This window comes from Lithobates pipiens, unplaced genomic scaffold (assembly GCF_037356315.1).
Source record: "Lithobates pipiens isolate NorthernLeopardFrog02 unplaced genomic scaffold, aLitPip1_a1.2 Scaffold_13, whole genome shotgun sequence".
In the NCBI taxonomy this organism is placed as follows: domain Eukaryota; kingdom Metazoa; phylum Chordata; class Amphibia; order Anura; family Ranidae; genus Lithobates; species Lithobates pipiens.
This window is the reverse complement of record NW_027507718.1, coordinates 120,111,316-120,137,842: the sequence shown is the minus strand read 5'-3', so window position 1 is coordinate 120,137,842 and position 26,527 is coordinate 120,111,316. Positions and strand designations below refer to the sequence as shown.

The following is a 26,527-nucleotide window of genomic DNA, read 5'->3' as shown; positions in this document are numbered from 1 at the left end:
AGGAGATTGTACAGTCTACAATCTGATTGCGGTACAAGCTTATATTACAAGCTGACAGTACAATTTCTGTGCAATTAACTTTAGATTTACCAAAACTATGTAATATGCGCACCTACCTAAACTAGAACTGGACGTGTTAAGTCAGTAATGTGGAAATGATCAGCTGCAGGGAGACACCGGGCAATACTAATGATTAGTTCTTTTCCCTCTGCCTGCCTTTTTTTAGACACAATTTTCAGAGATTAAAAAGCTTTAAAACTCCTTCAGATCAATTGAAGTTGTCCTTAAGGGTATTATCTGATTCCTAAATAAGATTTTAGGATTAGGTGAATCGGTGCAAGTTGTCAGGGTTAGGCAATACTGGAATACAATTGTTTAATACTAATTGCAGAATCAAGTTTTCTAATCCCAGTGATGTGATTGTGGTGTGTTCTAGAGCGACTACATTTTTTCCTACTCGCAGTGTTAATTCCGTGTGATAGTTTTTTTTTTTTTTTCTGTTTTTATTGGCATTCTTTTCAGACAAGTATGTGGCAAAATATCCTGGAGCCCCACCTGCAGCGAGTATTCTATATCTCACAATCATTTGGTTAAACTAGATTTCATTACGTTGTACTGGCCTTTCCTTTCCTTAATTGATACTTCGCTTAGATATCTGTTGTACTTTGACACTTAAATATCTTTTCATTGAATTTAAAGAATGTTACCCGAACATGTGAAAGGGGATTTTTTCAGGTGCAAAAAGTCCATATACATAGACCACAATGATCTTACATTAAAAAAAAAAAAACGTTATAAAAACAAATTTAAAACCAACAACATAATTTTCTTGTAGTCATGATGCCAGTACAGTGGTTTCCACTCAACATGTTTCACCAGAAATATGGCTTCTTCAGGAGGTTCATGAAGCACTGTACAAAGTGTTGCTCTAACTAAATAGAAAAAATTACATTGTAAATGCAATTACATACATTCAAATATTTAACCAAATACATAGACATTCTTTTTAAGACAGACCTATAATATTTACAAAAAAAAAACAACACATATTTTAATAGATATTTACAAAAAAAAAAGTGTTCCTGGGAACACTGCTCGTCACCGACGCTGGTAAACGGCCATTGGCTGGCTGTGATCCTTTCACAGCCGATCACTAAATGTAAACAAACCGCGGTAACGAGATGTTACCGGGTTCTCCTCCTCACACACCGATCGTGTGTGAGGAGGAGATTGCAGTAACATCTCATTACCGCTTACAGTACGTACCTGTCGCAGCCCATCAGAGTACCTGTCACCAGGCCAACAGAGTTCCCGAGTACCTATTTGCAGCCCATGCCTCATAGAATATATACGTTGGGGTGTTTGCTTTCCAAAATGTGTGACCTTCAAAAGTGTGATAGGTAGGAATGAAATGAGGTGTCATTTTTGCTCATAGAACGCCGGAAGGTACTACTTCAATGTTCGGCCTCTGTATGTGGCCAGGCTGTGTAAAAGTTCTACACATGTGGTATTGCCATACTCGGGAGGAGTAGCAGAATGTGTTTTGGGGTGTCATTTTTGCTGTATACGTGCTATGTGTTAATAATATCTTAAAAATAAATTGACAACTTTGTGTAAAAAAAATAAAAAAAATTAATAAATAAAAAAGCGTTTTCATTTTTTTCCCAAAAACTTCTGGGAAAAAATGAACCGTTCAAAAGACTCATTATACCTCACAGATTATACGTTGGGGTGTTGGCTTTCCAAAATGGGGTCATTTTATGGGCAATTCCAAGCTGAAAATTTGGTCTGGTCAGGAAGGGGGTGTAAGTGCACTGTATTGAGGTGGTTAAAGTGGTTGTATACTCATTTTTTTTTTTTTATTTTACTTTTACCTACAGGAAAGCCTATAGTAAGGCTTACCTGTAGGTAAAAAAAATATCTCCTAAACCTGTACGGTTTAGGAGATATTCCCCTCGGTATGCGCCGCTGACTGCAGCGGCGCATGCACACAAGGGGATTCTCGACTGAATGTCCGGCAGTGGCCGTACCCGGCCGGGATGAAATCTCCTGCGCTGTGAGTGGCCGGAGCCGCGATACCCGGAAGAAACGCAGAGGGAGCATGTCAGCTCCTTCGGCGTGGATCGGGCCAGATGTCGGGGCCTCGTTCTAAGGTAAGTATTTCATAATGAGCTAGTATGCAGTGCATACTAGCTCATTATGCCTTTTGCTTTGCAGGTGGTAAAAAAATAAATAAAAATTTAGCGGGTTTACTACCGCTTTAATGCATTGGAGTTTCTCACCATGCATGCACAGAATACTATAAGATCAAAAAGACAACATTTGGAGGAGCCGTTCCACTAAGGATTATCAGTCACAGAGGGAGCACGCAGATTCTGTGTGTGTGTGTGTGTGTGTGTGTGTGTGTGTGTGTGTGTGTATATATATATATATATATATATATATATATCTATATCTATGAGTTGGGGTTCAGGGGACATTTTATACTACATGCGCTATAATGTACAGACACCCATGGGTGTGCCCCTATACCCAGAGGGACAATGCCACATTAAGTACCCCTGTATGATGTATGGTGGGTATTTAAAGTGGTTGTAAACCCATGAACAAAACAAACAGAAAAACCTGCAAGACAAAGGCATGATGGGCTAGTATGCATTGAAGCCCCCGCAGTGGTCCTCGTTCACCACTCCAGCTGGTGCATTGCTCCCGGAGTTACTTCCGGGCATCGCGGGCTCCGACGCTGTGATTGGCTGGAGCCGCGATGACGTCACTCCCGCAAATGTGCATGGGAGCCGCCGGTAACAGCACAGTCTCACTGTAGCAACGGCACTTAGGTTGACACCGGCACATGCAGATACAGGGGATGATATCTCCTGAACCATGCAGGTTTAGGAGATATCCAAGGTAGCTACAGGTAAGCCTTATTATAGGCTTTCCTGTAGTAAAAAATGGTTGTAAAGGGTTTATAACCACTTTAATGTGGCATTGTCCCTCTGGTTATAGGGGCATACCCATGGGTGTCTGAACATTTATAGTGTATGACCCCATTAGGGATAAAGTGTCCCCTGAACCCCAACTCATGATGTATAGATTTGTGACATTTACTATACAGTTGATATAAATATAAGTCTACACACCCCAGTTTCTGTGATGTAAAAAATTAGACAAAGATAAATAATTTCAGAACGTTTCCCACCTTTTTAATGTGACCTGTAAACTGTGCAACTCAATTGAAAAACTGAAATCTTTTTTGGGGGGGCGGCGGCTGTAAAACTAAAATATTGTAGTTGCATAATGCGAATTTCTGGCGTTCAGAAAAAAGCCCATTGACTTCACTGCTCATTAAAGCTAAAAAACTTCCATGTGTGCATGGACACATATGCTAACATAGAGTGGAGTTTATGGGCTTTAAAAAAAAAAAAAAAACGCCCAAACTCCAATAAACTGCAGTTCATGAGTTCCAGTGTGCATGGAGCCTTAGTCAAGGTAAAGGGAATTATGAACAGTTCCAAATACCAGTCAATATTGGCACAAAACCTTCAGACTTCTGCTAGAAAGCTGAAAATGAAGAGGAACGTCATCTTTCGGCATGAAAACGACCCAACGCATACATCCAAATCAACAAAGGAATGTATTCACCAGAAGAACATTAAAGCGGGGTTCCACCCTAAAGTGGAACTTCCGCTGATCAGAACCCCCCCCCCCCCCCCTCCGGTGTCACAATTGGCACCTTTTCAGGGGGGTGGAGATACCTGTCAAAGACAGGTATTTACACCCACTTCCGGGCATAGACTCCCGTGGGAGTCTATGCCTCTTCCTGTCCTGCCGCGCTGTCTGCTGGGACACACACGGGTCCCAGAGACGGCGCGGACAATTCCTATTGCGCTGCGTGACATGCGCAGTAGGGAACCGGGAAGTGAAGCCGATTCGCTTCACTTCCTGATTCCCTCACCTAGAATGGTGGCGGCAGCAGACGAGAGCCAAGCGATCGATCGGTCTCGGCTGCCGGCATCACTTGATCCCCGGGACAGGTGAGTGTCCATTTATTAAAAGTCAGCAGCTGTAGTATTTATAGCTGCTGGCTTTTAATATTTTTTTTTGTAGGTGGAATCCCTCTTTAAACTTTTGGAATGGCCCAGCCAGAGCTCAGACCTGAATCCATTTGGAAATCTGTGTAGTGATCTGAAGAGGGCTGTGCACAGGAGATGTCCTCACAATCTGACAGATTTGGAGTGTTTTTGCAAAGAAGAGTGGGACAATATTGCCAAGTCAAGATGTGCCATGCTGATAGACTCATACCCAAAAAGACTTTAGTGTTGTAATAAACTCAAAAGGTGCTTCAACAAAGTATTAGTTTACATTTCAATGTTTTTTTTTTTTTAATTAAAGTATATGAAGATACAAATAACATCATAAGGCATCAGCAATTAGGTAGGTATATACAGAACAAGTCAGATATGCCCTAAATAATACATCTAACATTTTATGTGTAAGATTGTAAAGAAAACAAGATGACAAAATAGCAGTGTGTCTCTATCTCTCTATCCGTATTTATCGGCGTATAACACGCACACCAAGTTTAGGAGGGAAATTTAAGGTAAGAAAACTTGCATTTAAATGCCCATCAATGCAGCCTTGTCAGTGTCATTTGCAGCCTGTCCGTCACTGCAGCCTCGTGCATCGTTGTCCCCTCAGTGATGTCGGCTTTTATTTTTAAAAATGGCGCCACCGAGATGTCCTGTGTATCTCGGCGGCGCCCGGTAGTTCTCGGCGGCTTTCGGCCGCTCTCTGCCCTTCTCGGCTGTTTTCGGCAGCCGAAAGCCCCAAGAAGGGCTGAAGGCAGCTGAAAGCCGCCCAGAGCCCAAATATTGATCAGAAATCGTGGAGGATCGGCGTATAACACGCACCCGCGATTTTTCCCCTGATTTTAAGGGGAAAAAGTGTGTGTTATACACCGATTTTAAATATGGTATGTGTGTGTGTATACAGTGCCTTGCGAAAGTATTCGGCCCCCTTGAACTTTTCAACCTTTTGCCACATTTCAGGCTTCAAACATAAAGATATAAAATCTTAATTTTTTGTGAAGAATCACCAACAAGTGGGACACAATTGTGAAGTAGAACGAAATCTATTGGATAATTTAAACTTTTTTAGCAAATAAAAAACTGAAAAGTGGTGCGTGCAAAATTATTCGGCCCCTTTACTTTCAGTGCAGCAAACTCACTCCAGAAGTTCAGCGAGGATCTCTGAATGATCAAATGTTGTCCTAAATGACTGATGGTGATAAATAGAATCCACCTGTGTGTAATCAAGTCTCTGTATAAATGCACCTGCTCTGTGATAGTCTCAGGGTTCTGTTGAAAGTGCAGAGAGCATCATGAAGACCAAGGAACACACCAGGCAGGTCCGTAATACTGTTGTGGAGAAGTTTAAAGCCGGATTTGGATACAAAAGGATTTCCCAAGCTTTAAACATCCCAAGGAGCACTGTGCAAGCCATCATTTCCCTAATCGTCTTTCAGGACAGCCACTATGAGAGATAGACTTCTCCTCTTCCTCTGGAAACACTGCGCCAGCCCATAAATTCTTACTTCCCCTGCCGGACCTCAGTTATTAGTGTTTCCTCCGGCGGGGAGACACTGTGCAAGGAACCAGGCCGATCAGTTGGGGAGGCTGTGGCCGTTTTGTCGTTAAAGAACCCGGTTGAAAGAAGCATGGGCTTCGTTTGGAGAAAGCTGGGTTCAAACCGTTCGAAACCAACGTCCGCGTGTCGGGCGGGTCGAACGGTTTACTTACCTCACCAGGTACTGCCACCCCTTCTGAGTCGAGCGCGTCTACAGGGACGCAGCTGGCAAGCCGTTCGGAAGATTTCCCTGAACAAGGGTACAGTCCGCCCCTTTTTTTCTTTGAACCGAGCGGGCCGAATGACGGGCAACGTCGTATCCGGCGGAAACGAAGGCTTGACCTCAAACGATCAACTTCCGGTTCCGGGTCGTGGAGCTGATAGGAGGGCCGGGCACAAGCTGGAGATGAGTTCGGAACGCGCACAGGCAGCGTGGAACTCTGTAGTAAGCAGCCACCTGCAGTCATGTCGGAAGCTGAGGCTCAAACAACAGACTCTATCTCCAGCATTCCTAAGGTAAGAGCACCCTGGGAGGGGTACTCTCTATCTAGGATCCCCCCACCCCAATGTATGGTTCTATCATGGGGGGGGGGCAGACCCCCTGGGTGGCCAGGGGGGAGGGGAGGCTCAGATTCCTTCTTTTAAAAAAGGGTCTAGTGCACTCCCAGGGTTGTATCCCGAGCTTTGGATTGACTTTGTCTTTTTCTGTTTTTTCTTTTTTCCTTTTTTTTTTAGAAAGCTACGGAAAAAAATAGGTCTACGCATAGCTCTAAAAAGAAGTGTGCCTCCTGTAGGGGATTTTAGGGGAATCTTGGACCAAAGTGTTGTGCAAAGGCTGTATTGACTCCCTCGTTAGGGAAAGGGAATCTGAACAGGAGTCAGGACTAGCAGCTTCAGTCAAAGAGCTCTCATCCACCTTCTCTTCTTTTAGGTCCCTTTTTGAAAAATTTCAGCTTCCCACGGGTCCATCTCCCCAGGATACAACCCCACCTCTAGCACAGAGTTCTGCTCCGGTCCAACCTGCTAGTACAGGGGGGACAGAGGTTGCAGGCCCTTCAGGGACAGGTAGGGAACTTCCAGACAGTTCCTCTTCCGATTCCCAGGAGGGCTCCGAGGGGGAGGACCAGGACGGGTTCAGGAAAGCCTCCAGATATAAATTATCCCTTGATGAGGTAGAGGACCTCTTAAAGGCAATTTATGCAACCCTCGGTATCCAGACGGATAAAAAGCCCCTAACCCTGCATGACCAAATGTATTCAGGTTTGGGGGAGCCAAAAAGAAGGGTGTTTCCAGTGCACGAAGTTCTAATGGAAACAGTTAAAAAGGAGTGGCAGGATCCGGAGAGAAAACCCTTTTTATCCAGATCCCTCAAAAGAAGGTTCCCATTTTCAGAGGACCCGGCATGCCTTTGGAATAAAAATCCCAAATTGGATGCCGCTTTCTCCCAGGTCTCCAGACACACAGATTTGGCGTTTGAAGACATGGGGGCCTTGGCAGATGTCATGGACAAAAGGATTGACTCTCTGCTTAAAAAAACGTGGGACTCGGCTATGGGCAATCTAAATCCTGAAATGGCAGTTACAGTTGTGGCTCGCAATTTAGAGCACTGGCTCTCACAGATCCAACAACATATTGAGGCAGGCACAGATAAGGAAACCATTCTGTCATCCTTCCCTACTATGCTGCGAGGGATCACTTACATAGCAGATGCCTCTGCTGAGTCTGTCCGCATGTCAGGTAGAACGGCGGCTCTAGCCAATTCGGCCAGAAGGGCCCTCTGGTTAAAAACATGGCCAGGGGATAATGCCTCCAAGATAAAGCTATGTGGGATACCCCTGACGGGGGACCTCCTTTTTGGCCCAGGGCTAGAGACTGTTCTAGACCGGACAGCGGACAGGAAAAAATCTTTTCCTCTTAAACGGAAAACCCCCGTACAAACTAAAGGGGTTTCGTCCGCAAGGGCGTAGGGAAACCTCTAAACCAGAGGGGAAAAAGAAAACCTGGCCCCAAAAAGGCAGGGGCAGAGGAGGGGTGATTTTTCGCCCTCCTGTCCAGCCCCGTAAAACCCAGTGACATTCCAGCTACAGTGGGAGGAAGACTGGGGGCCTTTCTACCACAGTGGGAGACAATATCCCCCAATCAATTTATTTTAGGGGTAATAAGAAGGGGGTACCTCTTGGAATTCTTAAGACCACCCCCTCAAAGGCTCCTTGTCACGCATCTACCCAGGTGCATGGTAAAGGCCGAGGCCTTGCTAGAAGCTCTGAGGGAATTGGAGAATCAGGATGTTATTCTCAGGGTCCCAAAAGCAGAAGAGGGAAGGGGGTTTTATTCTCATATCTTCGTAGTGAAAAAACCCTCAGGGAAGTTCAGGTTGATTCTGAACTTAAAGCCCCTGAATGCTTCAGTGACATACAAAAGATTCCGCATGGAATCGATCTTTTCAGTAAAGGCTCTTCTGCCCCGCAACTGTTTCATGGTATCTCTGGACCTAAGGGACGCGTATTTACACATCCCTATAGCGGAAGCCTCGCAGAGTTTTCTACGCCTTGCCATAGATTTAGGGGGAGAAACAGTACACTTTCAGTTTCAGGCCCTGCCATTCGGGCTATCCTCTGCACCCCGCATTTTTACCAAGGTCCTGGCAGAAGCCATGGCCTTTCTTCGGCTCCAGGGGATATGTATAATAGCCTACCTGGACGACCTGCTTTTATTTGCAGCATCCCCAACACAGTTGGTCAAGGATCTCGATCTAACCAAAGGGGTCCTTACAGACCTGGGGTGGCTTCTGAACTTGGAAAAGTCCAGCCTGATCCCCTCACAACAGATCTCCTATCTAGGTTTCCTGTTGGACTCAACACTGTTGAGAGTTTTTCTACCAAAAGAAAAGGTACAAAAGCTGGACAGAGCGGTGGCCTCTCTTCAGAGCAACCAGCTGGTTTCCATAAGGGTTCTGATGTCAGTATTGGGTCTCCTTACATCTACCTTCCCAGCAGTGCAGTGGGCAGGGCTACATTTTCGTCCCCTACAGACCTTCATCCTAGGGGTGTGGGACCACAGTCAGGAGGCTCTAGACACCCTAGTACATATTCCTCACCAGGTAAAGAGATCCCTCTGGTGGTGGAGGAAAATGACGAATCTGTCGCAGGGGCATCTGTGGCTCATCCCGGTTTCTCGGGTAGTGACCACAGATGCAAGTGGAAAAGGTTGGGGGGCACATTTGGGTTCCCTTCTAGCCCAGGGCACTTGGGAGGACGGCGAGTTGACTCGATCGTCCAACTGGAAAGAATTAAGGGCAGTGGGACTAGCCCTCAGATTCTTCAAAAAAGAGCTCCGGGGTCACCACATTCAGGTGCGGTCGGACAACTCTTCCGTAGTGGCCTATTTAAACAAGCAGGGTGGCACGAGAAGCGGAACCCTGTTGTCTTTAGCGACAGAGATCCTGTCCTGGGCCGAAACCTACACCCTTTCGCTCTCAGCAGTTTTCCTGAGGGGAGAGAAAAACGTGGTAGCAGACTTTCTCAGCCGAAAGAGGCTGAGGGAGGGCGATTGGGTTCTCAACCAGGAGGTCTTCTTCAATCTCATAATAAAGAGATGGGGGTCTCCAGAGGTGGACCTGTTCGTGTCCAAAAACAATGCAAAAACCCCCTGTTTTTTCTCCCTAAAAAGGGGAGAAGGAGCCTTAGGTGTGGACGCCTTGAACCAGAATTGGTACTTCAGAACTTGCTATGCCTTCCCACCTCCAGCGTTGTTGCCAGCAGTTCTGAGAAAGTTTCAGATGGAAAGCACATCTCTGATTCTGGTGGCTCCACATTGGCCCAAGAGAGCATGGTTCTCAATGCTAAAGCAGTTGGCGGTAGAACCTCCCCTACTCTTGCCCCCTTGGGACGATCTCCTCTCTCAGGGGCCAGTCCTCTGCCCACAGGTACGCCAGTGGAAGTTAGCGGCCTGGCTACTGAGGAGGGTTTATTAAAATCTAAAGGATTTTCAGAGAGACTAGTTTCTACCCTCCTGGACAGTAGGAAGAAGGAAACTCGCCAGATCTATGAAAAGGTCTGGTTGCGTTTCAACAAGTGGTGCGCAGAGAGCTCTTTCCCAGTACGGAGCTCCTCCGCAGTTTTGGAATTTTTACAATGTGGGGCAGATAAAGGCTTATCCATTAGTACCCTTAGGGGTCAAGTATCAGCCCTCAGTGTTTATTTAGAAGATCATTTGGCTGCCAACCCATGGGTAGTCAGGTTCTTTAGGGCCCTGTCCAGACAGAGACCGGTCCAGGGTCTGTCCTTTCCCAGATGGGATTTATCTTTAGTTTTACAGAGCTTAACTGGACCCCCCTTTGAGCCTTTAAAGGAGTGTTTTCTGAGAGAGCTTACTCTGAAGACAGTGTTTCTGGTAGCAGTAACAACTGCCAGGAGGGTCAGTGAGATGGAGGCCTTATCAGTCAGGGCTCCCTTTTGCGTTATTTTTCCGGATCGGATAGTTTTAAAGACCGATCCAGCCTTTTTGCCGAAAGTGGCATCCAGCTTTCATAGAAGCCAGGAAATTGTTTTGCCCTCTTTTTGTCCCAATCCCTCCGGTGAGAAGGAACTAAGATTTCATTATTTGGATGTTAGGAGATGTATCCTACACTATCTGGAACTGACCAAGACATTCAGAAGGTCAGATTCCTTATTTGTTTTGTTTTCCGGGGCCAGAAAAGGTTGTAAAGCGTCCCGGCGCACTATTGCTAGGTGGCTCAGAGTAGCCATCGAGCAGGCTTATTCAGTTGCAGGGAAAGAAATCCCAGTGGCTATTAAAGCACACTCCACTAGAGCTATGGCAGCCTCCCAGGCAGAAAGAGCGGGAGCAACGCCAGAGCAGATTTGCAGAGCTGCAACATGGTCCAGCTATTCCACTTTCGTAAAACACTACAGAGTGGATCTGGTGTCGGCAGGTGAGCAGACCTTTGGGCGAAAGGTTTTGCAAGCTGTAGTCCCACCCTAACTGGTAAGTGCTCGCTTATCCTCTCATAGTGGCTGTCCTGAAAGACGATTAGGGAAAATTAGAGTTACGCTTACCGGTAACGTCTTTTCCAGTAGTCTTTCAGGACAGCCCTAGTTCCCACCCGAAAATTGGGGGGAGTCTTACAAAAGACCAGAGCGCAGCAAGATAATGGTATTTGATAAATATGTTATTAATGTGTTCTTGTGTCTCCCCAGCTGGCCGGAGGTATTCTCGATATAAACTGAGGTCCGGCAGGGGAAGTAAGAATTTATGGGCTGGCGCAGTGTTTCCAGAGGAAGAGGAGGAGTCTATCTCTCATAGTGGCTGTCCTGAAAGACTACTGGAAAAGACGTTACCGGTAAGCGTAACTCTAATTTTTGAAATGGAAGGAGTATTAGACCACTGCAAATCTACCAAGACCTGGCCGTCCCTCTAAACTTACAGTTCAGACAAGGAGAAGACTGATCAGAGATGCAGCCAAGAGGTCCATGATCACTCTGGATGAACTGCAGAGAACTACAGCTGAGGTGGGAGAGTCTGTCCATAGGACAACAATCAGTCGTACACTGCACAAATCTGGCCTTTATGGAAGAGTGGCAAGAAGAAAGCCATTTCTCAAAGATATCCATAAAGTCTAGTCTAAAGTTTGCCACAAGCCACCTGGGAGACACACCAAACATGTGGAAGAAGGTGCTCTGGTCAGATGAAACCAAAATCGAACTTTTTGCCCACAATGCAAAATGATATGTTTGGTGTAAAAGCAACACAGCTCATCACCCTCAACACACCATCCCCACTGTCAAACATGGTGGTGGCAGCATCATGGTTTGGGCCTGCTTTTCTTCAGCAGGGACAGGGAAGATGGTTAAAATTGAGGGGAAGATGGATGCAGCCAAATACAGGACCATTCTGGATGAAAACCTGTTGGAGTCTGCAAAAGACCTGAAACTGGGACGGAGATTTATCTTCCAACAAGACAATGATCCCAAACATACAAAGGAATGGTTCACAAATAAACGTATCCAGGTGTTAGAATGGCCAAGTCAAAGTCCAGACCTGAATCCAATCGAGAATCTGTGGAAAGAGCTGAAAACTGCTGTTCACAAATGCTCTCCATCCAACCTCACTGAGCTTGAGCTGTTTTGCAAGGAAGAATGGGCAAGAATTTCAGTCTCTCGATGTGCAAAACTGATAGAGACATACCCCAAGCGACTTGCAGCTGTAATCGCAGCAAAAGGTGGCTCTACAAAGTAATAACGCAAGGGGACCGAATAATTTTGCACGCCCCACTTTTAATTTTTTTATTAGTTAAAAAAGTTTCAAAAATCCAATAGATTTCGTTCCACTTCACAATTGTGTCCCACTTGTTGGTGATTCTTCACAAAAAAATAAAAATTTTATATCTTTATGTTTGAAGCCTGAAATGTGGCAAAAGGTTGAAAAGTTCAAGGGGGCCGAATACTTTCGCAAGGCACTGTGTACACACACACACACACACACACACACACACACACGTGTATGTATATATATATCACACACACTAGATTTTCTCTCAGGCTCCTGAATGGGCGTGCTCCCTTTGTGAAGCTCTTTAGCGGAACGGCTCCTCCAGATGTTGTCTTTTCCATCTTATGATTCTGTACACACATGCATGGTGAGAAGCTCCAACACATGATCTATTTAAATGTGTGACGCAGAAGCGTCAGATTTTGGGAAAAATAAATATTTGTAATTCTCAAATCTTTTGGCCACTGCTGTATTGCTGGATTTCGATGGTGCTGGTCTACAGTTATTTCAACTATATTGTTATGGCAAATATAAACCAATTAAAAAAAAAAAAAAAAACTTGTATGCCCAGCACAGTTTTCAACCCTCTGAGCTCCCCAAAGTATTGTTTACTCTGTGTGATGTAGGTGTACTGACAAGGTTTTACTATTTTACAATCGGCATATTTTTTATAGCAGAATAAAATACGGTTTGTTAGATACCAAAAATGAGATGGATATTATTAGTACGTCTGTCTTAGGAGGTCTTATTAGCTTTCTGTAGCTTGTAAGCTAGGTGTGTTTTGGTGACTGTTATGTTATACATTTGTGTAGCTACTATTTATGAAGATGACTTAATCACAGCAGAATTTTGATACTTTGTACAAGATTTAAGCGTCAACTCCCCGCCGGCCAGTTTTGGTGTTTCCTCTGGTGGGAGACACTGCAAAGGGGCTGGGGCTGTACATCCGGGAGGCTGAGCCTAATTGTTTCCTGGGGGGAGTGATGAGGATGTCTCTCTCGCTCTTCTTCGCAGTCAGGTAGGCTAGGCAGCATAGAAAGTACATGGATAACTGCATCTTGTGTGCCCCAGCTTCGCTTGGGGGAGGTGTGCTTTCTTCTGCCCAGGTGGGGCGCTGCGCTGAGGCCTCCCTGCTCTTTGCAGCCAGCAATGGAGGATGACAGGCATCGTCGGTTCCAGCGTGGCGGTTCGCACGTTATCCTCAATCTGAAGCCTCTGAATTTCTCAGTAACCTACAGGAGGTTCCGAATGGACTCCATTTTCTAGGTGAAGGCTCTTCTTCCCCCAAACTGCTTCATGGCATTGATGGATTTAAAAGACGCCTATCTGCACATCCCCATCGTACATGGCTACCAGAGGTTCCTCAGGTTGGTGGTAAAAACTGAAGAAGGGATGTTCCATCTACAGTTCTAGGCCCCTACATCTTCAGCAAAGTTATGGGAGAGGTCCCGGCCTTTCTCTGACTCAGGGACATCTCGGTAGTCGAATACTTGGATGATCTACTCCTGTTTGTTTGCTTCCTCCTTTAGAGCAGTTGTCCCAGGATATACAGGTGGCAAGAAGCATCCTAGAAAACTTGGGGTGGTGCTTGAACCTGGAAAAAGCCAATTTGGTTCCATCCCAAAAGGTCACCTTCTTAGGCTTTGTGTTTTGGATTTAACAGAACAGAAGGTCTTTCTCCCCCTAGAGTAGGTTCAGAAGGTGGACAGGGCAATGTTATTACTCCAGGGAAGTTGCCAGGTCTCAGTAAGACAAGCCATGTCAACTCTGGGCTTACCAACATCCATGCTCCTGGCAGTGCAGTAGGCAGGGCTGCACTTCTGTCCTTTGCAACTGTTCATCCTGGCGGTTTGGGACCACAGTCGGGGGTCCCGGGACTCCCTGATATTTAAGTCAAGAGGTCCCTTTAGTGGTGGCGGAAGGAGGAAAATCTGTCACCAGGCCTGGAGTGGAACCTGTCTCTAGGACCATCACGACCGATGAGAGCAGCATCGGCGGTTGGGGGGGGCAAACCTAGATTCCTGGTTGGTGCAGGGTACCTGGGGGAGAGAGGGAGGACGCAAAGGTCCTTGAACTGGGGGGAGCTGAGAGCAATTGCCTTGGCACTCAGCCTTTCAGAGAGAACTCCAGGGACAGCACGTGCGGGTCCGGTTGGACAACTCCTCAGCGGTGGCTTATATCAACAGGCAGGGGGTTAACACGAGCAGATCCCTGTAGGTCCTGGCGGAAACCATCCTCAAGTGGGCTGAAGACAATGTTCTATCCCTCTCTGTGGTACGTTTTTGAAAGGGGAACCGAACCAGGTAGACTTTCTCAGCAGGAAAAGGCTGTGAGAGAGTGACTGGGTTTTGAACCAGGACATCTTCAGAATGGTCACCCGAAGGTGGGGGGCTGCCATGTGTGGACCTCCTTTGCTTCATGGGAGATCACAAAGGCTCTCCTCTTTTTCTTTTACCTAAGCAGATGGGGCGGTTGGAGTGGACGCACTTGCTCAGAGCTGGTGGTTCTCCAGGTGTTATATGTGTTATGCCTTCCCCCTCCTGTACTGATACCTGCAGTATTGAGAAAAGTCCAGTCAAAAAACACAACTCTCATTCTAATCGTGCCACACTGGCCCAAGAGGTCGTGGTTCTCCATCTTGAAGGGTCTGGCTGTGGAACCTCCCTAGACTCTACCTCTCCGGGAGGATCTGTTGTAGAGGTCGACCGATATATTGGCCGATATTTGCCGTTTTTGAATTGGCATCGGCCGATTGTACTGATAAAAAGTCCGGACTTGCAAATGACTTCTGTAATAGAAGTCAGTGCAAGTTGCCTGAGTCTTCATAGAAGCCACTTGTTTCCTCTCTGGGCAGTCTGCCAAGAAAAGAGCAAAGAGATACAATGTTTACACTTATGAATGAACTTCACTCTGTGTGTAGGATTTCTCAGTTTAACCATTTAAAGCCTAAATCTTTTCTGATACTTTTTGCTTCCAAGTAAAAAAATCCTATATTTTCTGCCAGAAAATCACTTAGAAGTAGAACCTCCAAAAATCATATAGTTTCATAGTTAGTTGGGTTGCATAAAGACACCAGTCCATCCAGTTCAACCTGAGTGAGTGTCTACAATTGTCCCTATCCCTGTACATTGCACACTCATGTCAGTCCCTACCCTCAATAAGCCCATGATATGCCCACAGAAGAGAGAAGTACTGTACCTTACAGCAAGTCAGGCTGCCGGCGCTGGCTTCGGAAGATGCTACGGGCAAGAGGCTGGAGTGTGCATACCCCTCCCTGCCCCCTGCTTCTCTTCCTCCTCCTCTGTTGTAGATGCAGGGAGAGAAGGGAGGGTTGTGTGTGCCGCTGGGAGAGAAGCTGCTGCAAGCTAGAAAGTACACTGGGAGCCGGAGTTAGGGGGCGGAGTTGGAGCGTCTCTTTTCCTCCCCATATGCATGCTTGCATAACTACGAAAGCGTGTCCTAGCAACAAATGACTTCAAAGGCAATCATTGTGGCGGTGGGGGAGAAGGCAAAGAGAACAGACGATCGCTGTACAGCTGACAGAGGCCCTCCCTTAATTGACATTGGCTCCACCCTCTGAACATAGTTCAGTGACAGTTGAGACTGGAGGTATGCTGTCTGGGTTGCAGGTGGAGACAGTGTCAAAACCTGGACTGTCCGGGTCAATCCCGTACAGGTGGCAGCCCTAGGTGTGGAGATAACTTCTGTGAGGTGGATGTGCTTGGTGCTGTGGTGTATTTAAGTGTCAGGCAGTGGCTGAGGCATTTTTTTTCTGTTATGTGTTTGTCTTGGGCCAAGAGCAGTGAAAAAGAATCTAGTAGCAAGAGGAGGTGTCCTTCATGCAAGAATAAATTCTAAGATGCATGGAAAAGGCCACTATGTAAAGAATGTGTTTCTGCATTGAAGGCTGATTGGTGCCACTTTGCAGTCGTTTAGACATGATGTTGTTTTCCTCTCAGAGTGCTTTGAAACTTACAGCCACACCACAATAATCCGCTTCTTTGGATGCAGGGATACCCTCGGCACAGGTTGCTTCCTCTCCACCATGTGCTGAATGAAATTCAGAAGGAGATGGCGAAAAGACTGAGGATTTTTCAGCATCTAAATATAAATTGTCGCTGGAGGGAGTGGATGGCCTTCTCAAAGTGATTCATGCCACCTTGGGCTTAAAGGAGGAAGAAAAAGATCACTCTCTACATGATCTGATGTACCTGGGACTTGGGGTGCCAAAGGGTAGATGCTTTCCTGTTCAGCTAGCTCAGATATATTAACCACTTGCTTACTGGGCACTTAAACCCCCCTCAGTCCCAGACCAATTTTCAGCTTTCAGCGCTGATGCACTTTGAATGACAATTGCGCGGTCATACAACACTGTACCCAAATGAAATTTTTATCATTTTTTTCCCACAAATAGAGCTTTCTTTTGGTGGTATTTAGTTACAGCTCGGAGTTTTATTTTTTGCTAAACAAACAAAAAAAGATGCAAAAAAATAAAAATAAAAAATCATGTTTTAATAGTTTGTTATACAATTTTGCAAACGGGTCATTTTTCTCCTTCATTGAAGTGCGCTGATTAGGCGGCACTGATGGGCTGCATTGGTGGGCACTGATGGGCTGCATTGGTGGGCACTGATGGGCTGCATTGGTGGGCACTGATGGCTGCATTGGTGGGCACTGATGGCTGCATTGGTGGGCACTGATGGGCTGCATTGGTGGGCACTGATGGGCTGCATTGGTGGGCACTGATGGGCTGCATTGGTGGGCACTGATGGGCTGCATTGGTGGGCACTGATGGGCTGCATTGGTGGGCACTGATGGCTGCATTGGTGGGCACTGATGGGCTGCATTGGTGGGCACTGATGGGCTGCATTGGTGGGCACTGATGGGCTGCATTGGTGGGCACTGATGGGCTGCATTGGTGGGCACTGATGGGCTGCATTGGTGGGCACTGATGGGCTGCATTGGTGGGCACTGATGGGCTGCATTGGTGGGCACTGATGGGCTGCATTGGTGGGCACTGATGGGCTGCATTGGTGGGCACTGATGGGCTGCATTGGTGGGCACTGATGGGCTGCATTGGTGGGCACTGATGGGCTGCATTGGTGGGCACTGATAGGCTGCACTGGTGGGCACTGATAGGCATAGTTAAGGCGGCACCGATCGGCACAGATAAGGCGGCACTGATGGGCAAAGATGGGCACAGATAAGATGGCATGGATGGGTGGCACGGATAAGTGGCACGGATGGGCACTGATAGGTACCACTGATAGATGGGACTGATGGGCACTGATAGGTGGCACTGATAGGCGGCACTGCTGGGCACTGATGGGCGGCACTGCTGGGCACTGATGGGCGGCACTGCTGGGCACTGATGGGCGGCACTGGGGTGCAGCACCTTTGCGGCAGATTGTGGGCACTGTTGGTGGCACTGCTGGATGGCACTGTGGGTGGCATTGTGGGTGGCGCTGGGGGCACTATGGGCACTGCTGGGTGGCACTGATGGGGGGCACTTACTTTCATTCAGGATGGCACTGCGGTGGGCAGGTGGGCACTGGCAGGGGGCAGGTGGTCAGCTGTATTGCTGGCCGTGATCGGGACTGATGTCCCGATCACGGCCGCCGGTGATCGGCTTTTTTTTTTCTCTCCTCGCGCTGTCAGCGCGAGGAGGAATAATAGCCGATTACCGGCTCCGTTCTGTCACATGATCAGCTGTCATTGGCTGACAGCTGATCACGTGATAAGGGGTCGGGATCGACCCCTTACACGGATCGGTGATCAGGCGAGTCTCATGGACTCGCCGATCACAGAGCGCGCCGCGCGCGCCCCTCAGGGGGCGCGCAGGCCGCTCGTAACCAGGACGACGTCAATAGACGTAGTCCTGGAAATGTAGGTCCGCGCTAATGCCGTCATTTGGCAATAGCGCGGATCTCAAGTGGTTAATGAAGGAATGGCAGGATCCGAAAATTCTTCTTCCTTTTTTTTATTTTTTTGGGGATCCCCACAAGAGAAGGTTCCTGTTTCGAGAAAGATATCTCATTCGTTTTGAACAAAGTTCCCAAGTTGGATGCTGCAGTCATGCAAGTCTCAAAGCACAGATTTAGCTTTTTAAGACATGGAAGTTTAAAGGCAGCAATGGATACAATGGTATATTTACTGTTGAAGAGAGCATGGAAGCCTGCTTATGGCAGTCACCTGCATAGTGAGGAATCTTGAACACTGGTTGAACCAGCTTAAGGCGCACATTAGCACAGGGACCCCAAAGGAGGAAATTCTAGATTCTTTCCCAACTATTTCTAAAGCTGTGGGTTACCGTATATAGCAGATCCGTCCGCAGAGTCCATATTCTTAACACCTCGCTCAGCTGCCTTATCTAACTCTGCAAGATGGGCCTTATGGCCAAAAACCTGGCAGGGGACTCCAAAATAAGGCTATGAGCAATATTTTCAGCAGATCTTTGTGACAGACTTGGAATCAACCTTGGAACACAATGGACGAAAAGGTTTTTTTCCTGTGAAGAAGAGCAAACAAGTGCCAAAATGTATTTGGTTCGCAGAGGAATCTGCAGCAAGACGACAAGTCACAGGGCAAGAAAAGTATGGAGGTCGCAGAAAGCAATAGAAAAAGGAGGGGTCCCTTTTCATAGTCCTGCACAGCCTGAAAAATTGCAGTGACTTGCTGTTTCCGGTGGGAGGAAGGCTACAGGTGTTCTTGCCACAGTGTGATAAAATAATTACAAGCCTGTATATCCGGAGGCTTGTCAGCAAAAGGGGCATCAGATAGAATTTGCAGAGGTTCCTCCAAGAAGGTACTTTGTCACAGATGTTCCGAAAAATCTGCTAACGGCTTTTGCAATGGAGAACCTGGTTCAGGATCTGATACTTCAGAGAGTGATTATACCATCCCTTCAGGAGAAACCCAAATGGGTTTTTATTCCCACATATTTCCCACACAGTAGGAAAACCATCAGGAAATTTTTTGCTCAAAAATCCTGATTTTATTTTTTGGTCAGAAACTTGCTGCCTTCAGATTGCTACATGGCATTGATCCTAGGGATGCTTGTCTCCACATTCCAACTTTGAGAGAGCTTGCAAAGATTTTTTTTAGACTGTCCCTGAGAACAAGACGCCTTGTTTAGGGCACTACCATTCGGCCTGTCATCATCGCCCCACATCTTCACGAACATGATGGCGGAGGCCTTGGATTTGCTAAGGTTCAGAGTCATTAATGTAATCCCGTACCTTGATCTTTTGTTTCTGGCAAACTCATAAGACCAGTTCAGGAAGGACTTGCAAGTGGCCTAAAATCCTCCTGGAGAGCTTAGGCTGGATTGTAAATGTGCAAGTCCAACCTGATCCCATCCAAGAATGTTCTGTCGTTGGGGTTTTGGATCTGTTAAGCGGAACAGATTTTCTTGCCAGAAGAGAATGCAAAAAATTAATTTGGCATTGCAATCATCAGGCAAGTATGTGTTTTTGTTATTTTTAAATGACAAAAAACCAAGACTTTTAATATCACTTTAACCCATCAGGGGAGAAAGAACAAGACTTTTTTTTTTTGGGAAGAATTGTTTTGCATTATATGCAGTTGACTAAAACATTTTGGAGTTCTGAATCTTTTTAGTTTTCTGGCACCAAAAAGGGGCAGAAAGCCACTAAAGGATCTATTGCCAGATGGCTACAAATGGCAATTGAGTTACAGTGCCTTGCAAAAGTATTCCCCCTCACCCCTTGGCATTTCTCGCGTTTTGTTGCCTCACAACCTGGAATCAACATGTATTTGAGGATTTGCATCATATAATTTACAGAACATGCCCACAACTTTTGATTTTTTTTTTTTTTTTTTTTTTGTGTGAAGCAAACCACAAATAGGACAAAATAACAGAAAAAGTCAATATGCATAACTATTCGCCCCCCTAAAGTCAATACTTTGTAGAGCCACCTTTTGCAGCTATCACATCTCCAAGTTGCTTTGGATAAGTCTCTATGAGCTTGCCACGTCTTACCACTGGGATTTTTGCCCATTTATTCTTGCAAAACTGCTCCAGCTCCTTCAAGTTGGATGGTTTGCTCTTGTGAACAGCAATCTCTAAGTCTGACCACGTATTTTCTATTGGATTGAGGTCTGGACTTTTGACTAGGCCATTTCAACACATTTACATGTTTCCCCTTAAACCACTCAAGTGTTGCTTTAGCAGTGTGTTTGGGGTCATTGTCCCGCTGGAAGGTGAACTTCCGTCCTAGTCTCAAATCACACACAGAGTGGCACAGGGTTTTGTTCAAGAATATTCCTGTATTTAGCACCATTCAACTTTCCCTCAACTTTGACCAGTTTCCCATTTCCGACTACTGATAAACATCCCCACAGCATGACACTGGCCACCACCATGTTTCACTGTAGGGATGGTGTTCCTTGGGTGATGTGTTGGGTTTGCGCCAGACATAGCGCTTTCCTTGGCAATCAAGCCAAAGCACCTGCCTCCATACATTTTGGAAGTCTCCCACATGCCTTTTCGCAAACTTGAAACGTGCCATTTTTGTTTTTTTGCTGAAAGTAATGGCTTTCATCTGGCCACTCTTCCATAAAGCCCAACTCTATGGAGCATACGGCTTATTGTTGCTTTACAGATACTCCAGTCTCTACTGTGAAACTCTGCAGCTCCTCCAGGGTTATCTTAGGTCTCTGTGCTGCCTCTCTGATTAATGCCCTCCTTGCCAGGCCCATGAGTTGTGGACGTCTCTTGGCTGGTTCGCTGTTGTGCCATGTTCTTTCCATTTAGTTATGATAGATTTGATGGTGCTCCTAGGGATCATCAAAGATTTGGATGTTTTTTTTTTTTTTTTTTTTTTATAACCTAGTCCATTCACACAGGTGCAACTTTGGATCTGACTTCAAGTCTCCCCTAGTCGCCTCAAGTCGCGCTACTTGAAATAAATCAATGTAAATGGATCCATCTTAATGCACACTACTGCAGTCGCTCCGACTTCAGAAAAGGTTCCTGTACTACTTCAATCCGACTTGTACCCATAGAATTCAATGGAAGTCGCCTCCAAGTCGGATCTCCATCTATATTGAAGCGACTTTACAGGAAAAGTCACCTCTCTAATAATAAAAACCGGCCTGGGTTCCCCTCCAGGGCCAAACCAGGCCCTTGGGTTAGTACCTCATACTCATTCACATAGGGTGGGGGGCCAGGATCTGGGGGCTCCCTGATTCCGATACAAGGTGCCTTGGGGTGGGGGGGCGGGCACTCGCTCGTCCCCCACCCCATTTCCTGACCGGCCGGGCTGTGTGCTCGGATAAGAGTCTGGTATGGATTTTGAGAGGACCTCCATGCTGTTTTTTTTTCCCTTAAAATCCATACCAGACCTAAGGGCCTAGTATGCTCTTGGAGGGGAACCCATGCCGGGTTTTTTATTAAAAATTTGGTGTGGAGTTCCCCCTCGAGAGCGGATTATTCTGTGATTGGCCACAGCCAAAGTCGCCTGGCCTGGGGGCGACTTGAAGTCGTGTTGTAAGTCGCACTCAAGTCGTGTCCAAGTTACCTCCCGAAGTCGAGCTGCAAGTCATGTTGCCCCTGTGTGAATGGACTCTAACTTGCACTTCTCAACATCGTCGTCCCTTACTTGTTTGGAGAGTTTCTTGGTCTTCATGTCAGTGTTTAGTTACTGGTGCCTATTGCTTAGGTGTTGTAGCTAAGGATGGACTCCAGCGTGTTCACACAGCCCACGTGCAGAGCCCACCAGGAAGTCGGCACTGCTCTGCGCTAATCACAGGCAGTGAGACTTTTCCCGATCTCTGCATCCGCGCATTGGGGCAATGTCTCGCTGCCTGTGATTAGCGTGGCGCAGTGCCGACTTCCTGGCGGGCTCTGCGCGTGGGCTGTGCGAACACGCCGGAGCCCATCCATTGTTGTAGCCTCTGGGGCCTTTCAAAAAGGTGTGTATGTGTAATTGCACACAAATGGACATCATTTCACTAATTATGTGACTTCTGAAGGTAATTGGTTATACCAGAGCTTTTTATGGGCTTCATAACACAGGGAGTGAATACATACGCACATGCTAATTTTTCTGTTTTTTATTTCTAAAAAATAGTTTTATGTATATATTTTTCTAATTTTACTTCAAATTAGCTATTGTGTTCTGATCCATCACATACAATTAAGATTTAAAAAAAAAAAAAAAAACATTAAACTAATGGCTGTAATGTAACAATATAGGTAAAAAGCCAAGGAGGTGAATACTTTTGCAAGGCACTGTATATGAAATATCGTCCAAACAAATTGTGCAGCGTTATGGGTAAGACTGCCCAAATCTTTTCCCTTTTCAATCAGTAAGTGGAAGAAATGGCACACTCACACACACTCCATCAGAAATTTTTGGGCCCCTTACACAGCTTTAGGCCTGGCCGCCATCATTCCCCCCAGCTTGCCTGTGGGCCATCCTACCAGCTACCCCACCTGTACACACTCAGCCCCCCTCAATCCTGTATATATGTCAGCCTTCCTCACACACACCTGTTTATATACCAGCCCCCCTCATACCTGTATATATATCGCCCCCCCCACACTCCTGTATATATGTTAGTTGCCCCCTCACCCCTGTATATATGTCAGCCCCCCCCCCACACACACACACACACACACACACACACACACACACACACACACACCTGTGTATATATACCAGCCACCCTCACACCTGTGTATATATCTTCCCCCACCACACACACACACCTATATATGTGTGTGTGTGTGTGTGTATATATATATATATATATATAATCAGCTCCCCCTGTATATATGTCGCACCCACACACACTCCTTTTTATATGTCAGCTCACCACTGTATATATGTCAGCGCGCGCACGTACATGTATACAGTGGCAGCTGGTGCTCAAATATTTTCGGGGGGTGCAAACAAACTAAAATATTCAGGGAAAAAAAAACATCAAAGGCAGCCTCACTGTGCCCCATCAATTTCCACCACTGTGCCCATTTAAATGTTAACACTGTGACCCCCCCCCACCTGCTCACTGTCTGCCCGGCACTTACCCTATCTCAGTGGGGCAGTGGGTGATGGCGGCGAGCTGTGTTCTCCATGCATCTCCTCTCCTCTTCCTGATAGGCGTTCAGTCACAGCGCCTGTAATTTTAGCCAATCGGGTGACGGGTAACACACGCGCTTCCTGATTGGTGGAGAGCCGATTTAGTGTTAAAACGGCGAATATTCATTCTAGGGCATCAACAACTAATCGATTATGAAATTAATCTATTACTATTTTCATAATCGATTAATCGGCCACTAACATAATGGGTTTTTTTTTTTTTTAAATAGCTCTTTATAGTACAAAAAAGAGCAAATAATTGCTACTGTATTAGTTTCACAGTAAAAAAAAAATTAACCCCTCATAGTAGCGATTTATCTTTTTTTTTTTTTTTTTTTTTTTTTTTTGTGCTAATAAAAGGCAAATTTTAGCTTTTTTAACTCCCATTATGTTACTAAACATCTTAGGCCTGGTTCACACCTGTTTTTTTTTTTGGTGCTTTTTGCAGAAACGCACTACAGTTCATTTACATGGTTTCCTATGGAACACGTTCATATCTATGCTTTTTTGCAGCTACTGCGTATTTGGAAAGGGTCTGGGACTTTTTAACGCAAAACAGTGCTTTATTTTTTGGTTCAATATACTTCTTCAATGGAGAAGCTGCAGAAAAGCATGAAGTGCGTTTTTGCAGCAATTTGTGTTTTTTAATCTGCCCAACAAATTGGCCAAAAAAAATTGCAAAATCGCATAAATCACGTGCGCAAACTGCATAGGTGTGTACCGAGCCTTATGCTGGCCACACAGATCCTTTTTCAGACGAATATTCATATGAAAAATCTTTGTACATTCACTGAATGAAAGAATGTTGTTTGAAAATTTTACTTGCTTTTAACATTTCTTTTTTTGAAAATTAATGTAATTCCTGAACGAAAACCACATACGTTTGGTGAAAGGAATTTTCAGACAGAAGTTTTCTATTTCAAAATTTTCCCGTCTCTGTAGTTTGAAAACAAACGTCCGTTTTGATCACAGTAACAAGTAACACGGTTAGAAAATCGAACGAACATTCTTAAAATTACTTTACATTTTAACTAAATTATACACCACACTCCCCTGCCCGACACATCGCCACTGCCCGTATATATTCCAGCCCAGCCTCCCAAACACCTGTATATAGGGCAGCCCCACACATACACAAATCTGTAAAGACACAAGGCTCTGGCCCCTCCCTTTCATTCACAGCCACTACTTGTAAATAATTTTTTCCTACCTGGCCCTAGCTCGTTTTCACAAAGCTCACATGTTGTTGGCACAGAGAAGAACAGTACACAAAGGGTGCACATGCACATAGTAGCCAGAGGTGGCAGTAAAGAGCTTGATGTCTGAGCTCAATGCCACAGAGAGCACACGCTGGGAGAATGTTTCTGTAATGCAAAACACAGCTCCCCTTGCAGTTGTAACTAGAGGTCGACCGATATGGGTTTTTCTCTGGCCGATGCCGATATTTGGAAATCGTGGCGGCCGATGGCCGATGTATGATGCCGATTTTTTTTTTTTTTTTTTTTTTTTTGGGCCGATATGTTAGGCCGATAATTTTTTATTTTATTATTTTTTTTTTTTTTAATCTTCCCCCTCCCCCCCATCTCATAAAATCTAAGTTGGACACCTTTCACACTGGGGCGTTTTTCAGGCAATTTTGGGATAAAAATAGCGCCTGTAAATTTCCTTCAAAACGGCTCCCCTGCAGTCTGTGTGAAAGCCCGAGTGCGTTCACAATGAGGAGATGCGCTGGCAGGACGTTTAAAAAAGAAGAAAAAATCCTGCAAGCAGCATCTTTGCAGCGGTGTAAACCGCTCCTCCACCACTCCTGCCCATTGAAATGAATGGTCACCACTGCTGAAGCACATACAATGCGATTTTTGCAGCAGTGCTTCACTGCCCCGCTAGCAGCCGAATAGCGGGGCTAAAATGACAGTAAATCGCTGCTAAAACTTGCAGCGTTTTACCGTCAACGCCTGCCAGATCCAGTGTGAAAGCAGCCTTAATAAGTGATGCAGAAAATTTCTTACACATTTATTAAACAAAACAAACCTCCAATCAGTTCACTTGTATGTATAATTTAGATTACAAAAAAAAAAAACTATTCATTAAATACACAAAAACAGGTACTCCCCAAAACTTTTGGACGAAAAAAAAAAGGCTAACTTGTGTTTGAAAGACCTCTGCGCAAATACCGCATCACATAAAATATTGCAACAACCGCTATTTTATTCCCTAGGGTCTCTGCTAAAAAAATATATATAATTATTGGGGCTTCTGAGTGATTTTCTAGCAGAAAATACTGGATTTTTACTTGTAAGCAACAAGTGTCAGAAAAGATTTAGTCTTTAAATGGTTTAACTGAGAACTTCTATACAGGGAGTTCAGCCCATTGAAGAAGAAACATTGTATCACTTTGATCTTTTCTTGGCAGCCCAGAGAGGAGGAAAGTCCTTCACTGATGTCTTCAGGCAACTTACATTGACTTCTATTACAGAAGTCTTTTGCAAGTTGCGCTGAACATGTAATGAGTTTTTTTTTATCAGCACATATCATATCGGTCGACCTCTAGTTGTATAGGCTGTACGCCTCTGATGGTGGCCCTGCGCACACACGCAACATATAAGTAAACAATTTCCCAATAATCCTCCAAAAGCGATTAGTGAAAAAAAAAAGAAAATTAAAATCCAGTGTTTGGGAACGCTGATATATCAGGCACTTCTCAGTCCTCTTATAATGCGGAGGGGTGAGCACATATCCTTGTGGTGTGTTGAAGAGGGAGTTTTTTTCTGGTTATATCAGCATTCTCAAACACTGGATTTTCTTTTTTTTTTTCGTTAATCACTTTTGGAGGATTATTGGGAAATGGTTTACTGTATATGGTGTGTGTGTTTGGTTTTTTTTTTTGTTTTGTTTTTCCCCCCCCCACATGCTAAATGAAAAGTTGAAAAGGGAATCATTTTGGGTAGTCTCAACCATAACGCTGCGCAATTTGTTTAGATGATGTTTCACATATGTATACACTTAGGCCGCGTACACACGGGCGGACTGTCTGCCCAACTTTGTCCGCCGAAACACATTTGAGCGGACAGTCCGCTCGTGTGTGGGCTTCAGCGGACTTTTTCAGCGGACAGTCTGACGAACAAAGTCTTACGGAATTTCCGTAAGATTGTCCGTCCAAGCTTGGTTTGAGCAGACAGTCCGCCCGTGTGTGTGCCAGTCCGCTGTACTTTCGAAATGAGCGGACTTTTCCCGCCCGGAGAAAAGTCTGCTCATTTCGAGCGGGTATCCAGGTAGGCGGAGCACGCGACGGAGACGTCGCGGGCCCCGCCGCCTGGTATGGACTTAAAGGGGAACCCCAACGCCGAAAAAAATCGGCGTGGGGGTGCCCCCTAAGTCCACAACAGACCCTTGTCCGAGCACACTACCCGGCCGGCCAGGAAAGGGGGGCGAGCGAGCGAGCGCCCCCCCCTCCTGAGCCGTACCAGGCCGCGTGCCCTCAACATGGGGGGTGCCTTGGGGAAGGGGGGGCCGCGCGGCCCCCCCAC

At 45.8% G+C, this 26,527-nt stretch overlaps 1 protein-coding gene across 2 annotated transcripts in view; it reads left to right on the top strand.

Annotated features, from left to right (window-relative positions):
• SLC25A42 (solute carrier family 25 member 42) overlaps window positions 1-26,527 on the top strand; it is a 105,713-nt gene that overhangs the window by 5,965 nt on the left and 73,221 nt on the right. The window lies entirely within an intron of this gene.